Genomic DNA, 21,284 nt, shown 5'->3' with positions numbered 1-21,284 from the left:
TAAGTTTTGATTTTACACATACATTCAACTTGTCTCCCTCAAACAAGGGCGGTAAAAGGCACATTTCTGAAGAAACATTGGACTGTGTCTGGGGCACAGGACAGAAGATCAGATGGAGAAATGGCTGGTTAGGGGCACACTTACTGCTTTTCTGCCACACAAAGCCACCACTGGGGAGACGGTTTGGCTCAGCCACTTCAGATGGGTTCCCTGGGTCTGATGTTTTACAGAAGTGCTGAAGGAAACCCCAACGAGGCTGGGCTGAGGGTGGGTTGGGGGACAGTTGGTCCTGGGCCCCCAGCCTCACCCCAACAAGAGCATTTTCTATAGACTGTTCACATAGAAAAACTACCCAGGTATTTCAACATTTATATGTTCACAGAATTGTTTGAAAACATAGTTCTGCTATTAAAAACTTTAGAAAACCACTGAGTTCATTTAACCTCTCTGCTTACATTGGGAAAGCAGAAGTAGAAAGAGTCTCGGTAAAGAACTCATGGGTTACCCAGTGAGATGGTAACAGACACCACGGCCTTCACAACACCAGTTCAGGCCTTTGCTCTACCAGTCAGTTATTTGATTAAAATACCCTTTCAAGACGTTTCTTAGTGACAGTATCATGCCTACTCCCTAAACTTTCCCCAAACCAAAACCTGTCCCATATCTGTCTTTGGGGGCATTTATTCTTTGTTTCTAATTCTTGAAATACCTGCTGTGACTTTCCTTATGGTCCCAGAGCTGGCATCATCATCCTCAGCTCCTTTGTGTGGGGACTGCGATGACTTGTCTAACTTTTCTCCACTAGTGGGTGGAAGAGCTGGGATGTATGCTTACATACTCCCCTGATGTTGCATACTTATCGCAGGCAGACACCTTGTTCCTGCACAAGTGGCTCTTTCCACTGGTTCATTATTCAGTGAATTGCTATGGCGTGTCTGCTCTGTGCCGGGCACTGTTCCAGACACTGGGGTTGCAACAGAGAAACAGAGTCCCCTAGCTCATGGATGTAAGCCCAGTCTGTTGGTCTTCAAAATTCAAGTGTGGTGCATTAAGTTCAGAGACTAATTCTGGCAGTTTGGATCTATGAGCCCCAATAGAACACTGGCCCACCAGGTCAGGTACATGGTTGATATGCTTTTTAGACATTTGTGTTGTAAGAGATGGAATCCTCACTGAAGCCTCTGAAATAAAAATAAAACATGGGTTTTATTTTAAGGATCTTGGAGTGTATCACAGGACCTGAGTGCAGGAATGTGGCTGGGTTTCACACTTCATGAAATGGAAGTGGAACTGGAGACAGAGGCTCCATCGGTCCTTCGTGTCCATATAGTTTCCTGTTTTGTTTGAATGTTGGCTTCATTCTTCTTCCTGAAGCCAGTTTTCAACACTGAGTGCTGCATATTTTACATCTTGTAGCTTCAGTCACCCAGAGAGCCCAGCCATTTGTGGGGCAAGGGCTGCTGAGTGCCTTGGACCTGTATGCACTCCCATGTGAACACATACACACGTAACACATACGCACACACATGTGTACACACATGGATAAAGGGGGTGGGTTAGGGGCACAGGGAAAGTTTCAGAGGAGGAGAGGGGCTGGGAACATGAAACTACATAGCTACATCATAAAGCTTATCCTGGACGTTCTGCATTGCCTCTTGAACATCCTCACACTTGGGATCATGACATTCCGAAGAGGCATTCAGGGACCTCCAGTGGTCATAGGCCCAAGGAGGTCCAGGCAAAAGCTCAGTGCATGCTCAACTTCAGGACCATGACCAAGGGTAAAAAGATGTCACATCACCCAACACAGTGTTATTTTACTGGGTCCGGGTTCTCTGGAAGATGTAGGAAGCAATGTGGTGCAAATCCTTCCTCCACCTCCTTTGTGGATTTTTTTTTTGGGGGGGGCAGGAAGCATCTGTGCAAATATAAAATATCATTTCTGTAATGATTCTTGAGATGCACTTTTTAAAAAAACTTTTTTAGTTTTTAGAAGTTTTAACTTAAATCCAGTTAAACATACAGTGTGATATTAGTTTCAGGTGTACAATATAGTAATTCAACACTTCCATACATCACGCTGTGCTCATCATGACAAGTGCACTCCTTAACCACCTTCACCTATTTTACCCATCCCCCCCACCCACCTCCCCTAGGGTAACCAATAGCTTATTCTCTATAAGTAAGATCTATAGATCTATAGCAAACCTATAGGTTTGCTCCTCTCTCTTTCTCTCTTTTTGTTCCTGGCTTGTTGACTTTGTTTCTTAAATTTCACCTGAGTGAAATATGCTATTTGTCTTTCTGTGACTGACTTATTTCACTTAACATAATATACTCTAGCTCCATCCATGTTATTGCAAATGGAAAGATTTCATTATTTTATTACTAATATTCCATTGTGTGTGTGTATGTATATGTATGTATGTTTATTTGTGTGTGTGTGTGTATGTATGTGTGTATATATATATAGATATATCTATATCTATATCTATATATATATCACATCTTCATCTACTTATCAGGTCATCAGGTGATGGACACTTGGGCTGTTTCCATAATTTGACTATTGAGATAATGCTAATATAAACCTCAGGGTGCATGTATCCCTTTGATTTACTGTTTTTGGATTCTGTGGGTAGATACCTAGTAGTACAATTGCTGGATCATAGGGTAGTTCTATTTTTAACTTTAACTTATTTTGTTTTATTTATTTTTTTATTAGTTTCAGAAGTAGAATTCAGTGTCTCATCAGTTGCATATGACACCCAGTGTTCATTATATCATGTGCTCTCTTTAATCCCCACCACCCAGTTACCCCTTTCCCCCAACCCTCTCTCCTCCAGCCATCCTCAGTTTGTTTTAAAAACATATTTTAGCTTCTCCAGAATTAGGATAGTCTTTAGAGTTGATGGCATGTCATAGCTTTCCTGGTAAAGGATTTCTTACTTAGCGGTACATAAAATAGTGGTGTTTTAAATCCTTTGAAATAGAACAGTTGCTGAGGCACATGTCTTTGAAAAAAAGAAAGCAAATAACATGGTAGAACAGACTGGCCTGACAACCAGGGTAGGTTTCATGGCTTGAAGCAAATGGGTTTCAAAAGTACAGGAAAGTTGGCCAGAAGGGACATAAACTTGTCTCCAGGATCCTAACTTTGAGAACTGAGCCAGGTTGGAATGGCAGCACAGGAGGTTTGGGCTACGTGTAAAAATCCCCCTAAATATTGAAATGAGATGTAGAAATTGATTGTGGAGTTCCATTCCAAAGGGTCTTCTAAAAGTGAGGTGATTCTCCATGGTCTTGGAGGTTGTAAGAACGTCTGGCTAATGACAGAAGTGTGGATCAGTGGACTTTCAGTTGTATTGACTTTGGCTGCAAGTCACTGAAAATGTGAATTCACATTGGCTTAAGGAGAAAGATAATTTATTATCTCACATAAAAGGAAGTCAGTAGTTGGATCCCAGAAATCCTCATCAATCTGTTGAGTTTCCTTTTGCTTTTTCAGTTAACTCTGATTAAACTGTCTTGGTTTTTCTTCAGGCAAGACGAAAAAACATTTACTGTGTCCTTTTTTCAGAAAGGAAAGTGACAATGTTAACCCTTCCTTGCCCTGGGGCTTGACCAGGCCATTCAAGGACCCAAGTCTCTGACCTGGACTTGACTTCTGAGCAGACTGTCTCAGTGCTCTTGAGGACTGCAGTGCACTTATGAAAATGCCCAGAGGAAGGAAAGGAATATTTTTTCCCACTGTTAGCATTTTAGGAGGAGGGACCATTCCCTGGACTCCCTGTTGACTTCCTCTTGCACATCATTGGTCAGAAACAGACAAAAGCCAGGGAAATGGGGCCTGAACATCAACGTGGTCCATCAGCCATTCCTGCTGCAGCTGGGGATGAAGAGCAGACCTAAGTAAAATCATGACTTTACCAGAAAGGAGGAAGGTCGTTTTCTAAACAGTGTCCACCTCAGGGGCTTTTCAAGGTCACTAGCAGACATAAGGGGTCCTAACAGGTAACATCTACCTGTGCTAGTTTGCAGTCTTGGAGTAAGGCATGTAGTGAGGAGGCCTCTCTGTTCTGATCCATCTTCTGACCCCTGGGCCATTTGAGCCCAACTGGATGGTGACAAAGGGACAACCACAGATAAAGCCAACCTGTCAGGCAAATGTTAATATAATCATTTTTCATCCTGGAAAGTCATTCAGGTGACATTTTATTCTTAAGAAAACTTAGAAGAAATGAGATGAAGACATGAGGAAAAGCAGGAGGAAACTCAGCACTTTAACAAACTTTTCTGGAAAATAAAGCGCAAGATCTAGTTGTCAGTTGGGACAGGAGACTTCACGATGCATCTCAGGGAAAAGAATCAAAGAGGGCGGGAGAGGGCTGGGTGAAGAGGTCACAGGTGCCTTGGTGGGACCAGGATTCCCTCCTTCCTTCCGTAGGAGAGAATGATACTGGAGCCAAATTGTAGGAAATTGCCATAGTTCTTTCCTGTTTGACTTACAAAAGTGGCGATTTTATGGAGTTCAACTTAATATTTAGTTAAGAAATGCCCAATGAGGGAAAACACTATGAATAGAAACAAATACTGAATACCCAAAGTTCTTAAACCTCAAAGTTCCTTGCATTATAAGGAATCCAGCCAGAAGCATCGCTCCCTTCCATCACCAATCCCATTTTCCCAAGCCAAATATCCTTCCCACACCAATCCTTTGCCCTTACACCTCCTCCAACTCCCCCCCCCCCCACCCCGGGACTTCTCGACCCTCATCCCTCCTCCCCTCCTCCTGGAGAAGATTTCTGATATGTGCACCTGATCCTAACAAGCAAAAACAGGAGAATGAAGGAATTCTTCCTCTCTTTCTCTTTCCTTAAGAAAGCTTCACCTGCCATTCTTTACTGAAACACAACAGAGTGCAAAATCTACCATAAAAGAGTCTCTTTTCTGTGCATTTACAATTCAAATTAAAACAAGTCCCATAGACTAAAATTCTCATCTAGATAAGGATTTAACAGACTGTAAACTTCAGTGAAATCCCAAGAAGAAAATTCCATCTGTTTTCTAAAGAACAGGTGCATGAGCTGGAAAATGTTAAAGGATATAGAAATGTGTCCAGAGTGTTGTGATAGAAACACACCCCCAAAGTCTTCTTAATTTCAAAAAGAGACTCATCATGATTACCTCCATTAACCAGCTCAAATAAAATGTGATGGTTTCTATAATCTAAGCAGTACTCCCCACATCAGGAATATTTACTGAAATAAATCAATGTATTATTGCCCCAAGAGGGAAAAATATGCTGATGGGTGGTGGTTTGTTGCAGAGTAATCACTAACATTTAAGTGACAGGTATTGTGCTGAGTGTTTACATCAGTTTCCTCACTTTATCTTATCAATGATTACATGACAAAGAAACTGGCATAGAGTGTTGTCACATAGGAGCAAGTGTCAGAGCTGGGATTTGAACCTTGGGCAATATGAAAGCCAGCCTTAGGTTTAACCGCTGATTGCCATAGCTCCCCAAAGGGGGTGTGTACAATCTTTTCTGATCCACTTACCTTGTGTTGTAAGATCCCTAGGGCCCAAATATCTGGACTGTGTTCTACTTTCTGTCTCCCGGATATATCTCTGGCAGGTCCTCCCTCATGATGGGAATCTCACAAGTATTACGCTTTTTATTTATTTATTTATTTATTTTGACTCATTGCCCTTTCATTTTACTCGAATTTTAGAAACTGCAGAGGGTAAAACAGACTTTACTTTCATAAGCAGCTTCACTGTTGCAGACCAGTGCACTGAGACAGTTTTAGCACCTCCCTTTGAATCTTGACATGAATTAAGAGCATCCTTTCCACTTTGTGCTTCCTGGTCAAGCCACAGGTGACACCTAAAAGTGATGCTGTCTGAAATAGTGATTTCAGAATCTGGGACATTAGTTGCCAAGTTCCCTGGTTGTGTTTGGGGAAAACTTCCAGGAAGATTGGAATCCAGGGCCATGGTGGAGGGTGTCTAGACCCACTGGCTTTACTTTTCATTATTCATTCTTAAACATAAAGAAACAAAACGGAAGTTGCAGACTCAATGTGTTCTATAGCTTAGATCACAGAAGGACAATGGTGTACCTGCTGAACCATCAGGATTCTGGACCAGTGCCTGTCTGCTGCAGAAGCACAGAGTTGAAGTCCAGACTCTGGTCCCACTATAGCAGACATATATTTCCACCTTTGCAGGCGTTCTGTTCAGTCTAGTCTCTGACGGGAGTGAAACCACTGATCACAACCAGGAACAGTGCTGGGATAGCAGAAGGATTGACACAGTCTGAATTCACTTAGCTTTTGTCTGCAAGGTAACTTGTTTCTTTGCAGAATAGGGTGATTTACTTGAACAAACAGTGAATAAATGTTCCTGTCAGTCTGACCATGCCATGGTTCCTGAGAAAGTGGGGCATCTCCTGACAGCTGATGATTCCTCTCTGGGGGTGTCCCCAGGGCAGCCTCCTCCCAGTCTCCCCCAGCTCATGAGGTGGGTTTGTTCTCTACTGTTCATTCCTGCATCTCAACTTAGACATCAGGTTTACTTGACAAATACTTGCAAATGTTTTCCACCTTCTTCCGTCTGTGGGATTTGTATTTGTCCTCCAGCCTATCCGGGCAGAGGCAGACACTCCCTCCTCACCCTTACACCCCCTGCCTTTGCCTTTTTGGGAGGTCGATCACATTGTCTGGGCATTAATTTTCTGTTTGCTGATTGTCCTCACTCTACTATGAACTCCCTTGTACTCAAGAGATGTTTATTGAAGTGAACTTAATCATTTCATTGAAGCTTATAAACCACACTTGCTACAGAAGGAGAAACAGTCCAAGAGTGTCCAGTGGCCTTTCCATTGTCCTTCGGCTCAGCTGGCTAAATTACACCTGCTCATTGACACTGGGTTCTGTGCTTTCAAGAGAGCTGGCTACAATGCTGCCAGAACTAATTGGGTTTCCAACACAATGGGGTCAGGTGAACGGTCACCTCCTGCTGTTGAGGACACCTTTGGACCTGCAAAAACCTTGGTCTTAGGACAAGCTTATGGAGTCCTCATGCTCAGGCAAGGCAGCCATCCATGGGAGCCTCTGAGAGTCCCAGGCCCTGGGTCAGCCTCCCCTTCTCCTATTACTGGGGCATTGATCACATAGCTGAGGGTGCCCAGTTCCCATGACAATACCATGGCTTCCCCATGGGGCCTCTTCCCACATGACAGTCCCATTTTGACCTTGGTAAAAATTTAAGTCTAGCTTCCCTGGGAGGCCAGGAGCAGGGCCCACAAACATTGAAAGTTGAAAATCTCCTTCATCATTATCTTCTATCAACTAGGTTGCTGTGTTAGTTTGAAATCTGTATTAGCTTGGTCCATGGTGGCCAAGTTCTATTACACTGGGTGTCTTAACCGGTTAATAGAAGTGTATTTCTCATGGTCTGGGGCTGGGAAGTCCAAGGTCATGATGCTAGCTGATTTGGTTCCTGGGGAGGACCTTCTTTCTGGTTTGTAGACAGTTGCCCTCTCTCTGTGTCCTCATATGGCAGTGGCCGGGGTGGGAGGGGGATGTCTCTTTGCTGTCACTTCTTATAGGGGCATCAATTCCCATTATGTCCTCATTTAACCCTAAGCACCCCCTAAAGGCTCCAGCTCCAAAATTGGGAGTTAGGGCTTCAACATAGGAACTTTGGAGGAACTCAAACATTTAGTCCACAGCAATCATGATGCTGTGGTGTAGACATTATGTCTATATTCTTTGGAGGCAGACTGCCTGAGGTTCAAATCCTGCCTCTGACCCTTGTATGCAGTGGGACCCTAGACAAAATTTTAAATCTCTTTAGGCCTTAGTTTCCCCATCTGTAAAGTGAGGACACGAAAAAAAATTCCTACATTGGAATAAAAGTAAATGTCAAATGAGGCTCTATTGAATGAACTGTAACATCTACTCACATAGGTTTTCATAGTCAATAAAATTCCTTAAGATGCTCTGAACCAACCTGGCCTCTATCTTCTTCCTTTCTTCAGGAAGGCAGGAACTCTGACACTGATAATCTTTCATGCCTGGAAGCCAGGGTGCCAGGACAGGATGCTCTCAACTGTTTTCTTCACTATATAAAGACTTGTCTATAAGTCAAGCCCTATTTTTTTCCCCATTGAGGATTCATAGTTTATTAACTATAAAGCACATGTGTGTGTGTGTGTGTGTGTGTGTGTGTGCGCGCACACGTGCCTGTTTATACACACACCTCACCAAATAAGCCTGCATGGAACCTCGCTGTGGGCCTTGCTCCCAGCTGCCAGGTGGCTAGGGAAGCCCTCATCCTGGGACGTGGGGTGGGGGTGGGGGTGTAAGGGAAAAGTTTTCCTGATGTGTGGATCTGCTCCCCTCTCCTTATCTTCGTGACTCTGTGTTGTCTGGTATTTGACCTGTGGTGTCCATGTCTGTGTCCAACACTGGTCTGGTGGTCCTAAGCCTCAAGGCCGAGAAGCTAAGTCCCACTGTTTCCTGCCTGCAATGCCCAGTGTGGAGTTTCTCAACAACTAGGTTCCTATTATTTCTAATAGTTTTATATTTTACACAAATTTGTGCATCACAGGAACTGCAGGGAACATGGTCCTATGGGTAACTTCCCTCGAATAAATTGGGACCAATGCCTACTGGGTTCCTTTGTCCCTGAGATGAGCCCCTGCTCCTTCCCCCTGCTCGCACCCATGAAAGCCTTAAGAAAAATAATTTCAGGGAAGAGTATGTTAGTTTCCCGTGGCAACTACAACAAATTACCACAAGTTTAGTGGCTTAAAACAATGAGAATTTATCATTTTACAATTCTGGAGGTCAGAAGTTCATAATCAGTCTCAGTGGGCTAAAATCAATCAAGGCTGGCTCCTTCTGGAGGCTCTAGAGAAGGATCTGCTTTGTTGCCTTTCCCAGCTTCTGAAGCCACCTGGACCCCTCCCCACCCTCACAGCCGGCAGGGGGCTACCTTCCTCACTCTACTCTCTGACTCCATTGCAACACCCTCCCGCCTCCCTTTTATGACTACCCTGTGGTTACATTGAGTCCACCCATATAATCCAAGACAGTCTCCTCATCCCCAAATCCTTAGTTTAACCCCACTTGTGTCCAAGTCCATAAAGGGAAACCTCACTAGCGTGGACTTAAAATGCTACAAAGGGGCCTGGTATGGGGAACTGTGCCACTGAGGAAAAAAAATGTCCATTTTATAGGAAACTTTACAGGAAAAATTGTCAGTCATGGGCCCCAAGAGAAGAATCGCAACAGAAAAGACTCATTGATGACAGGCCCCCATGGGGAAAGATAGATATGGCATCTCCTACAAGTCATTGACTGCTCCTGCCACCCAACTGACAAGAAACCCTCATCACTGGGAACTCTTGCTTGTCTCCCAAGGACCTGGTTCAAAATAACCCCTCCCAGGTTCCTCGTCCTTCTCCATAAAATAATGTTCCTGTCTTTGATTTGTCAGACTCACCTGTGGTTTTTCTTGCTTATCCTGGATTGGCGTTCTCTACTATTCTTGAGAAAACCCCTTTTTGCTGGTAAAATAACTGGCAGTTTCATTTTTAAGGTTAATGCCTGCAAAGTCCTCTTACCATGAAAGGCAACACAGCTACGGATTCTGGAGATCAGGATGTGGACATCTTTGCGGGGGCAAGTTTGCGTCTCTTCCCAAATTAAACACAAACAGATGCTCCCATTTGTCAGGCTCTGTCTAGGGCTGCACATGAATCCTATAATTTAAGCCTGATAAGGGTCCCACAAGGTGGGCACGTTCCTCACTCCCAACACGCTGATACAAGAGTTGAGCCTCAGGGAGGTCAGCTTCATGCAGGGGTGAGTTGGGAATTCAGACACACTGTGGTCTGTCTTAAGAGCTTCTTTTCTGAACCACAGGCTCCAGAGGCTCAACCCAGTGTCTCAAACCACACTGCAGCCCAAGGCTGGCTGGCCTTCCCTAAAGGTCCCCTCTCAGGCTCTGCCTCTTTCCTATCCCCTCTGGGGTGATTCATTGCCCATGCTGCATGACAAATGACCCCAAGATTAGCACCTGAAACAACAGCCAGTCACCTTGAGTCAGAATTCCGGTTTAGTGCGGTTCCCAGCATCCCCAGGCTGAAACTGAGTGTCAGCGGGGCAGGGTTTCTGCAGGAGGAACCTGCTTGCGGGCTCCTGTAAGTGGTCAGCAGAACTCAGTTCCTGGAAATTCAGGTCCCCATTTCCTTTGCTGGCTGTCAGCGGGGGTGTTCTCAGCTCCTGGACACTGTCTGCATCACTCCATCATCATGGCTTTGCAAAGGCACGCGGGCGTTTAATGCTAGGACTTCTGTCTCTTCCACCCGCTGGAGAAAATTGTCTGCTGGGAAAGCATTCATGTGCATAGCTCTGGTCCACCTGGATAATCTCCCTTTTGTCATTGAAACTGCCATAATCACAGGGAAAGTATCTCAACCTAAGTGTGAAGGAGGGGTCACTAGAGGCCTCCTCAGAATTCTGCCCTCCACAGGGGCTTGTCAGCACATCCAGACCCTGTCCCCTCTATCGCACCCCATCTCAGTTTCCTGCATGGGGGTCCTGCCCATTCACAAGGCTTAGCACCTAGTGGAGAGATGTGGGGGGTGCACAGGTGAAATGGTAATTGAGAGAGAAGCACAGACTTCCTGTGCCAGCCCCAGGGGAAGGTACAGGTGGGAAAATATCCAAATATGGAAAAGACTCCAATGGGCTATGGGGTTAGGATGTGTTTTCTTAGACACAAGGATGGTTTCAAAGGAGTTCCTGGAGACTGTGAGTTTTCCAAGAACATTTCTGTGGAATCTAGGGTTGGAATTGAAGGCTCTCAAAAGCCTTTCTTTAGTGTATCCAAGTCTATGTTTTATCCTTTCCTCAAAATAGTCCGCTGTAGCATTTCTAGCTGTGTGACGGTGGGCAAAGCTAGTAACAGCTTTGTGACTCAGTTTCCCCATGGATGAAGTACAGATGATCACTGTCTTTCCCCACTCAGGGCTGTTATAGGCTAAGTGTTTGGAACATATAAACACATCCAGTGCAGGAGACAAAATAAGGGCAAGCGTTCAGTCTTTTTTTTTAAGATTTTTTTTTTTAAATTTGTTTATTTGACAGACAGAGATCACAAGTAGGCAGAGAGACAGGCAGAGAGAGAGAGAAGGAGAAGCAGGCTCCCTGCCAAGCAGAGAGTCCAATGCGGGACTCAATCCCAGGACCCTGAGATCATTACCTGAGCTGAAGGCAGAGGCTTAACCCACTGAGCCACCCAGGCACAGTCTTAAGATGTAGCTGAAAGGTGTTCTAATTTTATAGAATGAAATGGATCCTTTACTGTGAGAGCAAATAAAATGTCTTTAATGATGGGGAATGTTCAGGTGAATCAACGGGGAGCATTCAAGCTGAACAACTGTCCCAAGGCAGGTGGAGGACACCCACTGGTTTCCAGGGTGCGGGAATGTCATCTTTGCAGATGGACATGTCACTGGTCACCCAGGGCACTTGGGGGAAGGCGATGAAGGCACTCCCTCCACCAGCTTTGCCTAACTCCAACAACAGAAGAAGTTGGGGACCAGCAGGAGAAGCAGGAATGTTGAGTGAGGCCTTGAGCAGGGTCCTGTGGCCATCCTAACTGCTCCTGGCTTTCCCACTTAGTGAACTTTTCCTCCTAAATTCACTTGGGCTGTTTAGGGTTCTTGGGCTCCCTGGAATTTTACGGAGAGTCTCAGATTTTTCCAGCAACTTATTCTGCTGGCTTCATAAGCAGCTATCTGGGTCAAAACTAGAGATTTATGTGGCTTCATTCCTGAGACTCTGCTATGTCTGTGGTTCAGAACTACCTGTTTTGCTTTGGAAAGTTTCTGGGCTAAAATATTTTGGCTGTTAGCAAGTGAGGAACATGAGCGTTATGTTAGAAACATGAGCTTTCATATGCTGAAATTAAAATTGTTTTGTGTGTACTTGTGTGTGCCTTTGTGCACCTATGTGTAAATTGTTGTGTGTGTGACTGTGTATGTATGTGTGCGTGTATGCATTTGTGTAAACCTGGTCCCATCTATACATTCTTTCTTGTCCTGAGACAGTCTAGGGAATGCAAGAGAAGTTGAACTCCTATAAAGCCACTGATCTGAGTCAGGGGTTAAAAGTTTCCATATACTTAGGGACAAATACCTCCTTCTGGGAACGAAAAGAAATGAGAGGTAACGGCCATCAGCAAGAACTGGTTGTCTGGAAAAAATTAGAAGTAACAATTTAAAGCCTCCTTGCACAAATATTTCTGTTTTCCAGGAGCCCAATAAAAGTATCGATCATGAAGAAAGGCATCCTGTGATGTCTTGTGTCCACTAACAGTGACAATCATGAGATAATGACAGTAGGACAGAAGGATGTTTCCCTACTCCAGCTCCTCATCCTTGGGAAAAGTGTCTTTATAAACCAGCATACTATGCTTTGAGAGCAATCCTTTCTTGTTGGCTCCCTTTAATGCAAGCTATGTATGACATTGAGGCTCAAGAACCTGGTGTTGAGGGTCTGGTAAAGGTTCCACCTTGGTTAAGGTTGGTTGGACTGGTAAGGGCTTTGGACAGTCTTGTCTATCTTCATAGAAGTCTGCCTATCGAGCTGAGCTTATTTAGAAACTTTACGGGTGAGGGGCGCCTAGGTGGTGCAGCTGGTTAAGTGCCTGACTCTTGGTTTTGGTTCAGGTCTGATTTCAGTGTCGTGAGGTTGAGGCCGACAATGCACTCAATGGGAAATCTGCTTAAGATTCACTGCCCCCACCCCCAAATAAATAAATAAATCTTTAAAAAAATAAAAATTTTAGGAGAGGTCAATAGAGAATACCTGTCCACATGATCCCAGGAGGTGAGAGCCTGGACTGCCAGTTGTCCACTGCGGGAGAGAGAAAGGGTATTTGGAGGGTGTTTGTAGGACACAGAACCTCAACCCTTGAGAGTGTGTTGTCTCTGCAATTCCTAGCCTCCTGCAGGTCCTTCTTCACTGAGCCTAGTTTGCAGCGGGCTATCCTCACACTGAGGGGTGGGCGGGTCAGGAAATAATAGAGAGACCCCAAGCTGTGCTTCAGGAATGTTGCCCAGGGGTTTTTAGCACAGCAACCTGGGTTCAGAAGACAAATTTTTCTCTGGCTTCTGGCTATGCTACTTGGGAAAGAATTGGTTTTTCTAAGGAGCTAGCTCTACTTCTGCACAGAGTTAACTTTGTAACTGATTGTGTTTTTCTTTTTGCTATGTTCACTGGGGAGCTGAGAATAAAATTCATATTCAAGTTTAAGAACTGGGTTAGAGAGTAGAACATGGACTTCTAACCTTCCCTTAGACTTGATTTTCTATGCTAATCTAGAGTTTGAGAACATTTATTTACATTTTTCCCATTTTAATGCTAGTGAACTCTATCAAATCCTCTGTGGAATCAGTCAACTGCAAATGATAAGTATTAAAAAAAATTTTAAAAAACCTGTTGTATTTACTAATAGGCCAGCAGGCTGCGGACACCCCCCCCCCCCACACACACACACCAGGAGGAGGACAGGGATCAAGTACTAAGGTGGGGATGGGCTGTGCGCAGATGGGGTGATGAAAGGTCTCAGCTTAGGGTCAGAAGTCTGGGAAAGGTATCCAAGCACTTGGGGGGCCCACAGAGAGGTGAAACTAACCGTGACTGCTCAGTTCCTGAGTAAGGAGCATGAGCTACCAGCTCTGGGGCCATCTCTTCCAGCCGGTTGCGTATACTGGCTGTGTTGCCTAACCTCTCTGAGCCTCAGTTTTCTTCTCTGCAAAATGGGATCAGTAACAGAGTCAACTACATAAAAGATAGTGAGTCTTAAGTAAGATCAGTTTGTCCGGTGCTGAGCAGAGGGCTTGGCATTAGGGACCAGCTGTCATGGTGAAGATGATGATGATCATGAGGATTAGTGCAATCATAAGGTCCAGAAATTGTGTGTCGGGGAATGCTGGAAAAGTGATGTGCTTCATTTTTTGACTTTTGAGCTTCCAGTAAGTGTTGCTTATTCCCTGGGTGCGGGGGCGAGGGTGCAGATTCAAAGATGTCCCCAAACTAAATTTCCCACCCTAATTCCAAGATCGTGCCTATGGCAGGTATTAGTCCCGAATGACCGTGCCTAAAGTGACATACATATGCAGATGTGATTAGGATTGCTAATCCTTCAGCATTAAAATCAGGAAGTGTTCCAGGTGGGCATAAGCAGAGAAAAGTTTCTTGCTGATGGTGGAAGTCTGAGAGATGCAAAGGTGAGAGGGTTTGACCCTAGCAAGGATCTCTTTCCTAGCCTTGGCATAGAGGGGTCATGGTGGGGACTGACAGCACCCTCCAGGAGCTCAGGACAGTCCAGGAAATGGGGGTTGCTAGTCCTACCACAGCAAGGAACTGAATTCTGCCAAAACCTGACGGATCCTGGAAGCAGGCCTTCCCTAGGCCCTCCAGATAAAGCATGGTATGGCCAACACTTGATTTGCATCTGTGAGAGCCCAGTCACACCCTCCAAGACTTCTGAGCTACAGAAGTGGACGATAATAAATGGGAACTGTGCAAGGCTGCCAAGCTTGTGGTGTTTGTTACACAGCAAAGATATCCTCTAGCAGGGTCCCTTGTACACGGAGCTGTCCACCTTACAGACCGTGGGTGCCCTGGAAGCAGATGCCACCGCCCAGGGAAGGGACATACCTGTGCCTGGGAGGTTAATTAAGAGCATACAGAGATGGGGCCGTGGGACGCCCCAGGAGAAGGTTCTCTTGCTTCTCCCAGGAGGATGATATGTGACATAGGAGCCTGGATAAAGACAGCCAGCTGGAGGGATAGAAGGTCCTTACAGCATTGCTTTAATTCTGGCTTTCAATTAGATCAGTGATGCCCTTCTGGTGAAATGTGCGTGGCTTAAACCCAAGACTGTAAACCTAATAGGAATTTGGTTCGCTTCACGAATCAAGATAATTGTACTTTGAAAAATGTTTTCGACATAACATTGATTTTGACCTTTACGTAAAGTGTGAGATAAGTGTGTTTTTAAAATGGATATTCATGCATGACACATTTTCCATTATCACCTTATCAGATTTTCTGAGTTCCTGCAGGAGTAGATAGTTCAGGTGTTGAAAATAAGCAATCACTTATTTTTATGTTCTTGCAGGGACATGTTATGGCGATTGAATGGAATTTGCTTTCTCTTTTTCCTACAGGAGCCACAAGAACAAAGACCAAGGGACAGTGTTGGGTCCTGCCTCCCAGAGACCACCAGCTGTGATTGAGGTTGATTAAAAATGAAAAACAAGCAAAGCATTCACCCATCTCCTGTCCTCTCCATACCTCTGTTTCCTGCCCCTGGAAAGATTCTCCTATATCCTTGGCTTTAAGTTCCTTTCTGTGACATAGTTAAAAAGCAGGTTAAAGATTTATTTGTGAATTTCCACTGGATTCCCTTGGCTTCTCGAGTCAATTCAACACTGTCTCCCTCCCACCTGTGAACTCAGGTTAGTGAGTTTACTTCCCTAACCTCACTGGCCTTGTTTGGACAAAGGAGGCCTGTCCAGATGCTGGCCCTGCAGAATTAAAAAAAACAAAACAAAACAAAACAAAAAACCAAATCAAATAGGGGCACCTGCATAGCTCAGTGGGTTAAAGCCTCTGCCTTCAGCTCAGGTCATGATCCCAGGGTCCTGGGATCCAGCCAGGTGTCAGCTCTCTGCCCAGCAGGGAGCCTGCTTCCCTTCCTCTCTCTGCCTGCCTCTCTGCCTGCTTGTGATCTCTGTCACATAAATAAACAAAATCTTAAAAAAAAAAAATACCAAATAGAGTTTTTAAAAAATTAAGACAAAATTCATACAACACAGTTTTTAACTGTTTTAAAGTATGCCATCTCATGGCTTTTAGTACATTTACAATATTCTCCAAACATTACCACTATCTAAATTTGGAACATTTTCACCAAAAACAAACTCTGGACCCATTAAGCATCATTCTGGCTGAATATGGATTTGCCTGTTCTGGACATTTCACAGAAATGGAATCATACCGTTACAGGATTATAGGGTTCTTGTCTCACGGAGTCAAAGAATGAATCTCGCAGACACAAAAGGGTGAAGTGAAGTGGAAGTTTGTTAAGTGGAGGTGAGAGCAGAAGGGGAAGAATCAGCTCCCCAGAGTGAGAGGCCTCCCGAATGGGTTGCCACTGCAGGCTTCTAGTGGCAGTCTTTTATTCAGAACTGACTGGGAAGCTTCTGGCCTTGAGTTTCCTGTGCATTCTTGGTTTGAGCACCGACTCTTGATAACACTCTTAATGACTCAATTCTTTGAGGTTTGGTCATTTTCTGTGTTACACTGTAGCTGCCAAAGAAAAGTACTCTGGACCATCTGAGGCCCGGTAGTCTGTTTCCTTATCTCTTGTTGGCTCTGTCTGGCATTTCTGTCTGCCAGGAATAGTTTCAGAGCCCAGCCAGGGTCCCCCTACTTCTCCCTGCCTAGACCGTAACCCTTTCCTTACTCAATACAGTATAGGACCTTTCTGACCTAACATGTTTTCAAGATTCGTGCATGCTGTAGCAGGTGTCAACATTGCACTCTTTTTTATAGTAGAATAATATTCTGTTCTTTGGATATACCACATTTGTGTAACCATTCATCTGCTGATGGACATCTGGATTGTTCCGACTTTGGCGTTATTATAAGCATGCTGCTATGAATATCTGTGTACAATTTTTACTTTAAGTGAGCCCTGCAGAATTTCTGATGTGAGCTAATTATTGGGTTTTATTTGAACATAGTGATGTTCCCTTGGTGAGTGACTGTTAACAAGACTTTAATTCATTGATTGGCTGCCCGGACATTTGTTTTTCTTCAGAGAAGACTGTATTGTGTTAAATGCAATGGGTTACTTAAAAGACGTTTTTTAAGGACATAATACTATAATGCTTACCCTATACTGCCTGAAAGTCTTCCCATGTTTTGTCTTGGCCAAGAAGCCTCCCATGTGGGTGAGGATTCTCTGATTTTTTTTTTGAATTCTCCTACTCTCTTCATTTCCTCCGGACCCATCCCCTGTTATCTGTCTTATTAGATCTAATATCTCAGAGACTGAATTAAAGAGGTCAGGCCACTTTGCTGAGAATTCTTGCAGTAATCATGATTTCTGAAACAGGGATATACCAGAAAACATGTGCACAGACCCCATGGCCTTATGTCATATCATGCTGTGTAAATCCAGCCATTTGGGTTGGGGTGCATTTGCTCTCACTAAGATGGATTTAGGCTGAGAAGTATTTTGAGCTGCATTGCTGGAAGTGTGGAGGTCTGAGGAAGACTGAATGCTGGGGGTTATGCATGGAGTCCATGTGTGGGACAAATGCTCCACATCTCTCACAAAGTCCCTTCTACTCAAGGCCCCCTATGCTTGACTCTCTGTACCAAGCTCCACACTGTGGGGCACACCACACAGCCTCTCCAGCTGAGCAATGGGGCTGGGGTGGTAACTAGCTGGCTAGGTGTCCTGTTGCCTCATGTATTTTCAAACACTGGAATTACAGCTCGGCAATCACAACTTGGTAAAACAACCTCTTTACTGAAAGCACAGAACTGCTGCGTCTGACCCAGAGAATTGCAAAATTTGTGTCTCAGGCTTTCCTGGGGGGTAGGAGTTTGCTGGGTAGGGATTTTGATGACATTGACATGCCCTGCCTTTTTTCCAGGTCTTTCTTTTTAAAAATTTTGACCAACACAAATCATTGAATTTGGGTGCATAAACTGTACATATGGTGGGATCTCTCAGCTCTCCAAGGGGTGGGGTAGTCCAGAGCCCTGATCCCTCTACAAGGGAGCCCCCACTTCACTGCAGACTGTCTGCAGTTCCAGAGTGATGAAGCAAAGACTCACACTTGTTTTGGTAACCCCAATTTTTTTGCCTCTGTCCTTCTGCTGGTTTATGCAGACACACACATCATTGTAGCTCTCAGCCCCTTTCCCTGCTCATTGGTTGGTTTCATTAACTGAGCTGCAAGAGACCCAGGAATTAGGATGATCTCATGAAGGTAAGAAATCCTGACCTTTGCAAACCTCTCTTTGTGTCAATATACATACACACACACACACACACACACACACATACACACACGTGTATGCATACATACGTATGTTTGTTTATTTCATTATTTGTTTCAGCACTTCTCTGAAAATACTAGAAGAAGAAGAGGGAAAAGAAAGGCAAGCTATTAGAAGACCCCACTCTCTGTGAGCTGCTTTTTGCTACAGGGAAACCCATCACAGATAAAGAAGGCATTAACTCACACTTTCTCCAACAACTTTTAAAAGAGATACAAGTAACCCAGTGCATGTCCTGCAAAGCTTTCAAAATGTGAAGGCAAGCAAAACTGTGGCTAAGTAAATGCTTCACATTTGTCAACGTTAGCATATTATATGAGATCAGCTCAATGTGTCACTCAGGTGAGCTGAGCTTTTATGGTGCCTACGTAGCTTTCCACGGTGTGCTCTCCATGTTCCGTCAGCGTCCGCAGTACATATGTCTTCTGTTTATAGGGCTTTTATCAGCAGGCAATGTGGCATGCGGAGAGTGCACAGCGGTGGGAAGGAGGGGGAGAGGGGGCAGCTTTCTAGTTCTGGCTCCTTGGGTACTTTGGAAAAAGTCTTGTCCTTGAGCCATATCTTCAGGGAAAATTGGGGTAGTTTCTTACATCCCAATCTTTGAAATTACTGTAGAATTTCAGAGGCATTAATATTTTGACTTTTTAGAATAAATTTTTGGCACACCCCTGGTTTTCAGTTATTGCTCCATAGCTGACCACCCCACCTACCTGCGCCTAGTTACTACTGTTATTTGTCATTGAGTGGGTCAAGAATCTAGAAAAGGCACAATGTGCAGAGCTTTGCTGGAAGTCTGGAGAGTCACTGGATGGTTTCTTCACTCTTGTGTTTGGTGCTGGCACCTGCATCACCCCACGTGGCCTCTGCAGAGCTGGGCTTCCTCACATGGTGGCCTCTGTGGAAGGGGGGGTGTCTTCTCCACGGAATGGCCCACTCTGGGCTCCAGGCAGGGGTGTCACAGACAGCAGGGAGCGGGGGGCATCACCTGTGGCCCAGCTCTGCCACACCGAATCACCTGCTCTCCTCACCCTCCACTTCTCTCTTCCTCAAGACCACGACGACATTTCATACTTGTCCTGCAGTGTCCTGCTGAGGAGTGTAGTCTTTAGCAGCTGGATTTAAGTATTTTTCCTTGTGCAATGAGAATGTTAGCTCATGGGCGCCTGGGTGGCTCAGTCGGTTAAGCTTCTGCCTTTGGCTCAGGTCATGATCACAGGTTCATGGGATGGAGCCCCATGTTGGGCTCCCTCCCTGCTCAATGGGGAGTCCGCTTCACCCCCTGCTCCACCTCCTTCTCCTGCTGTCTCTTTCTCTCTCGCAAAATAAAATGAAAATAAAAATAAAATCTTAAATGTTAACTCCTATCCCCAAGAACCAGAGAGTAACTTCATGCAAAGCACCTAGAACAGAGCCTGATACCAGGTGCATCTTCGAGGAATGGCCATGACTCTTCTCTCCTGCCATGTGGTGCAGGTTCCACCAGGACAGCTCTGAGTCTTAGTCACCTCAGCCTTGCATTTCCTTCAGTACTTGGTGAACAGAACACAATTGGCACAAATCGGCACAAACTCAGCCTTGATGTTTGCAGGGACATAGTCCCACCATGAGTCATGTTCCCTCTGTGTGGGGTCTTTGGCGGGGTCTGTCTTCTCAGCTTACCCCACTGTCTGGGTGCCATCACTGACCATCCCCCATAGGAGCCGTCCTTGCCCCCATGACATCCTGTTTCATTTTGTTCTTAGCTACTTGCTTCTCTTGGACCAGGAGGTGAGCTCCTGAGTGCCAGATTTCAGTCTGTCATGTTTCCTGCTGTGTCCTTAGTGCCTAGAACTGGGCCATAGAAGGGGGAAGGAAGGGGAAAAGAGATCGGCTTCATGCTGATTTCAGAAACACGTTGCAGAGGAATGCTGCCTCCTATGCTGGACTGAGATTTACTTCCTTTTTAAGCAGGATTCAGTCTCATTCAGTCCACTCGGATTCGTATTCAGTCCATTCAGTCTTATTATATTTATGTAAAATCCTTTCATAATAAAAATAAAACTATATCTTCCCAACATCAGCTTAATTTTGAATGAAAACATTTGGGGGGGGGGTCTTAATATGGACACTCAAAGTGCTTGGCCACTTTGTAGCTGTCTCCAACTCTGGCTTTGCCCTGAGTCTGCTGTCCTCCCTGTTGGAATCCATGGCTCCTGGCAGAGTTACTTGGAGTCCACTAACTTCTCAGACTGTTAGCTGGGTCACCCTCACCCTCAGCCCCTCGTCCTGTGGCTGGGATGATCCACGCCCACCCCAGCAGAGAGGACAGACTCCATTCCTGCTGTCCACCCAGTGCGATTCTCAGAACAAAAGAGAGGAGACAGACTCCTTTTTATTTTATGCAAACATGACTTTGAGCATGTCTTGGTTTTTCCTTCTTGCAACTATCTGAGTAGTTTATAGGGTAAACTAAATTTATGCTGGATGAATTACTGGAACCTGGCAATTATTGGTTTTACTTTATTTTAAACATGAAAATTTAGGTTTGCTATGTACCACTCAGTATAAAAGTTCTTAGTTTTCCTGTTTGGTGTACACTCTAGAGTCTGGCTTTGGAACTTCCAGATGTCTGCTGGGTGCGTGGGGTTGCCTGTGTGAGTTTCATTTCCATGATTCTGTCTTTCTCGAGTCTCTCTGTCTCTCATTTATCTACCGTCTCTGTCTCCTGCAGAGATGGACTTCAAGGGACTCATGCCATTCTGTGTGCCTCTGTGACATCTGGGTCATGTGGTGAGGGTTATTATGACTTTCATGATCTTATCATGCACCCAGCGGCTGACCTAATTCTTAATTGGAGAATGTGGGGTACATAGAATAAAGTCTGACCATATGCACACCTTGAATGCCTGAATGGAGGTTCTCAGGCGTGGCCACTCACTAGGACCTGCAGGGAGCACTGGGGCCAGGTCCTCTCTCCCAGCAGGGGACTTAACTGGCCTGGGTTGCATGTGGCCTTGGCACTGGGGTCACAGATCTGAGGGGTGCTGACTGGTGCCAGGCTTGTGGACCCTTGGGTTCTCTGGATTGTCAGTGGAAACAGGTGCTTCATGGGCTCTGGGAAGGGAGGGGGGT

The 21,284-nt window shown here is 45.0% G+C and overlaps 1 long non-coding RNA gene across 1 annotated transcript in view; it reads left to right on the top strand.

Annotated features, from left to right (window-relative positions):
- LOC116595354 overlaps positions 1-15,657 on the top strand; it is a 31,827-nt gene extending 16,170 nt beyond the window's left edge. Inside the window, exon 3 of the long non-coding RNA XR_004287633.1 lies at positions 15,263-15,657. This is a non-coding gene — a long non-coding RNA (uncharacterized LOC116595354). The remainder of the gene's footprint in view (positions 1-15,262) is intronic.
- Positions 15,658-21,284: the final 5,627 nt, after the last annotated feature.

The sequence above is a fragment of the Mustela erminea genome, chromosome 7 (genome assembly GCF_009829155.1).
Source record: "Mustela erminea isolate mMusErm1 chromosome 7, mMusErm1.Pri, whole genome shotgun sequence".
NCBI lineage: Eukaryota > Metazoa > Chordata > Mammalia > Carnivora > Mustelidae > Mustela > Mustela erminea.
Note: the sequence above shows the minus strand (reverse complement) of the source record. Positions and strands in the feature narration are given on the sequence as shown.